This window comes from Fukomys damarensis, unplaced genomic scaffold, assembly GCF_012274545.1.
Source record: "Fukomys damarensis isolate Sample0158 unplaced genomic scaffold, DMR_v1.0_HiC HiC_scaffold_36, whole genome shotgun sequence".
NCBI classification, from domain to species: domain Eukaryota; kingdom Metazoa; phylum Chordata; class Mammalia; order Rodentia; family Bathyergidae; genus Fukomys; species Fukomys damarensis.
The window spans coordinates 48,797,046-48,800,875 of NW_022900948.1; the positions used below are offsets into that span (position 1 = coordinate 48,797,046).

The window sequence follows — 3,830 nt, forward strand, 5'->3', positions numbered from 1 at the left end:
AAAAAAAAAAAAAAAAAAAAAATCCCTCAGGCTGTGTGTTCAGGTATATATGAAATCTAAATGAATGCTGTATTTAGACATGGGCCCCAGTCCCAAACTATCTCATCATGTACGCGCAAGGATCCAAAATCCAAAAGCATCTGAAATCCAAAACACTTCTAGCTCCAAGGGTTTCTGATAAGGAATCCCCAACCCATACTTATAACTTCAGATTTGTCCGATCTCCATGCCTAGCTGTGGGAGTGCTGGTTTAGAGCACACCCAGGAATGGCCCATGGTCCCCTCAGGTTGTAGCAAATCCCCATCCCACTTTCTTCTCTTTTTCCTAAAGTTCTGGGGCTGAAACCCAAGGCCCCGTGCACACTAGGCAAGCACTCTGCACCGAGCTGCACGCCCAGCCTCACTTTGTGTTTCAGTGTGGAAGAAGAGACAACATAAAAGTGAACATGGCAGGCCGGGTGGAGCTGGGTGCAGGGTACCTGTCAGACATTCCTGAGGCCTTGGGCCCGGCGGCCAGCGGGAGGAAACTCTCCCCCTGGAGGAGGTCGGGCTGAGCTTTATAGGGCACTGGAGCCCGCAGAGCCCAGCTTATGCAGGCGGGGAGCCGTCTTGCAGTTGCACAACTTCGGAGGAGCGAGCCACCTCCTCCTGGCCAAGCCCCACAGGCATGCAGCCTCCAGCAGGGTGACAAAGCCAGGAGCCGTAGGCATCTGTCAGTGGGACACTTCAGGACCCACAGTCACCTGGGCCTCCCTGGTCCCTGCAAACCCTGCAGCAGGGCTCCCAGCAGGGAGCTCAAGAGTCCAGGGGACCCGACCTCCTGAGTCTCAACATCCCTCCCCTGAGTGGCAAGAGGAAAGCACCGACCTGTCCTGTCCCCTAGACAAGCCGGGGCCCCGTTACTGGGCCGAGTGTCACTGTGCCTGTGCCCTGGCTCCCTGCCTCCCCAGGGCCAGAGCTGAGGTGGCCCGGGGCCCAAGTGGCGAGGCACAGTTGGCTGCACTGCGCTGTACTGCCGTGACTGCCTGTGCAGACCTGGTCCCCTTTGGTCTTCGTCCCCTCCTTCCCATCTGTGACCTGGGGTAATCTACCTGCCTGAGTGTCTGTCACCACCTGAGGGAGGGGAAAGGGCCATGCTCCACGAGGCCGAGATGCTCAGTGGCCTAGGCACCAGATGACCCCCATCAACATGGCCTTAATGACACGAACAGGGAAGAACCCATGGTACCTCCAGGTGAAAGGCCCTAGACCTGCCCAGCCCCCACCAGTAGTGTCTGCTTCAGGTGGCTGGGAGACAGTTCAAGGCCAGACTCAGGCCACTGGCCTGGTTGTCCCTGGGGAAGGCCGCTGGCTGACCCTTGCCTTTGGCCCTGGTCTTCGGCTGGTGTCTCTGGGGGGCAATGGGTGGAAACTTGCCAGAAGGGCCTTTCCCCAGAGCGGAGCTAGTCGGGCATATTGGGGCACATGGCTGGGGTCGGGATGATCCACCTGACAGGGCAGGGTTATTCATGACAAGTGTCACAGGAGGGGGGCACGGGCAGGGACAGGAGCCTGGGGTTGGGACAAGGCTCCCAGTCTGTGCAACACAGGGATCATGAGGGGACCCAGGGATGTGCAGCAGGGCTGGAGGGGTGGCCAGGGAATTCGGGATGGGGAAGGACACCCCCGCCCCGCCCGGGAACTCTGCCCCCCAAGCACCCTGGCAAGACAAGTGATATCGTCAACTTGACGGCACAGAGACCCCGAGTGGTGACTAGTCCTGGGGCACTGTCCTTATCTATAGATCAGTGATGCTTATGGATGAATGTGCTGGAACGCAGGACTCAGCTGGAGGAGGTCAATGGCGTGTGACATGGAGGGTCTATGGTTGCTGACACGCATCCCCTGCTCTGTCTCTCAGCCCCATAAAGCAAACTAGCTCCCCTCTGCCAAGCCCTTCCACCATGACATCTGCCTTGGTGCAGTGACCATGGACTGAGCCCCTCAAACTGTGAGGCTAAGACACCTCTCCTCCAGTAGGGTGTGGGTGCTATGTCCCCGCCACAGAAAGCTGGCTCCTATACTTTCCTTAGGGACCAGAGCCTCAGGCAGACGCCTACAGCAAGGTGAGAGGGCCCAAATGCAGTGTCCCCACCCCTGTACCTGTCACAGACCTCCTTCTAGGTCAGACTCTGCTGACACTGGCAAGTCCCCTGGCCTCGGGCCTGTCCGTTCCCCTTTCCCATGGCTTGGTGTCAATGATGGGGTCCCAGCCATATGGATGTGAGCAGGCAGGGGGTTCCCCAGGACATCCTCCATGGGAGAGGCCCTTTCTCTCCTGCCAGGCATTGGCATTGTGGGCCCTGAGAATGGAGGAGCCCCTGGGCAGAGCCCAGCTCTGGTCTCCTCTGGTGCCCAAAGCAAACTGTTGGCCATACCACTTTTAGGGCTCCTGGCCCTGTGCTTTGCCCAGTTCTAATGCACGCAATTTCTCTGGGCTTTCCTTTTCCTGTCAAATGGGTGAAATCGGGCATCTGCCTCCTGTCACCCCACCCAGCCTGCACCTGAGGACCCAAAAAGAGTCTGTTCAGACCTTTTGTTCCCACCTTGTCCCAGCATGAGCTGCAGCCTGAGTGCAGAGGCCCTCCTTGGGTAACTGCTCGGTACCCTACAGAGGGGACAGAGTGAGGCTGCACCCACAGCCCCTACCTAGTTCCTGGCTGGGCAGAGGGAAAATGAAAAGTATTTCCTCTAAATCACTGTTAGAAGCTCCCTGCTCTGGGCTGTGTCCCGCCCATGTCCTGCTCAGGAACCTTGGGCGCCTCCCTCCACTCCTCCTTGTACCCCACGCCTCACGTTCACACTGTTCTCCAACCTTCAATCTCTTCATCTGTGAAATGGAGCCACAATCCCAGTTATGGCTCCAAGGTGCTGTGACAACAGGAACACATGTGGCCTGGCCTGGCCCCTGGGCCCCTCATCCTCTGCCTTCTGATCCCTGCCCACAGCCACACCTGTGTCCAGGGAGGCTGTGTCCAGAAGGCACACCGCCCTGTGTCCCCACAAGTCCCCGCTCCCCAACACTGCTGGGAGTCATCAAGGGAAGGCGGGAATGGGGCAGGCTCACACCACCCTCCAGCCAGCCCTGTCTGTCGGGGGGACCCCACACCTGCTGGCACTCAGTGGAGGTGCAGGACAGTGGCGGATGGGACAGGAGGTCCAAGTGCCCCTCTGAGAGACCAGCTGGTGGCCTGAGGCCTCCCAAGTTCAATCCCCAGTGTCTGCACCCAACACCCCTGCTGGCTCTTGTCTGCCTGCCCACCCCACCCTCTACACAGAACACACCTGCAGGGGTCTCCTTCCCTGGCCCTGGGGCCTGCACTGTCCTCCGGCTCCTCCCACTTTAGGGCTGGCCCAGGCTCTGGTGACCCCAGCGGTGTGCCTGAACCCCATCCAGCAGGGTCCCCGCCTGACAGGCCCTGGGGTCAGCTCCCTGGGACTCTGGCCTGGGCCTTCAGCGTCACTACCGCTCCTTGGACCTGGGCTTCTCCACCGTGGGAACCCACAACGACTCAGATGGGGCCTGGGATTCGTGAGATATGTACCGAGGCTGTCAGAGGCGCGATGTTCAGGGAACCCTCACCTACTGACCTCTGACACGGAGGCGGCATGGGGAAGACAGTGCCCCCTATTGCAAGAGCCGTGGGCGAGGCGTCCAAGCTGGGCAGAGGGAACAGCCGGCTGTCCCGGGGGAGGATCGGTTGCTACCCCTCCTCCCGTCCCCAGTAGAGAGGGCGGGAGGTCGAGGCACCTGCGCCGGCCTGGGCTCCGGCTCACCGTCACCTGCCAGG

At 59.9% G+C, this 3,830-nt stretch overlaps 1 protein-coding gene across 1 annotated transcript in view; it reads right to left on the bottom strand.

Moving 5' to 3' along the window:
* The window catches only part of Agpat2 (1-acylglycerol-3-phosphate O-acyltransferase 2), a 10,132-nt gene that overhangs the window by 5,198 nt on the left and 1,104 nt on the right, over positions 1–3,830 (bottom strand). The window lies entirely within an intron of this gene.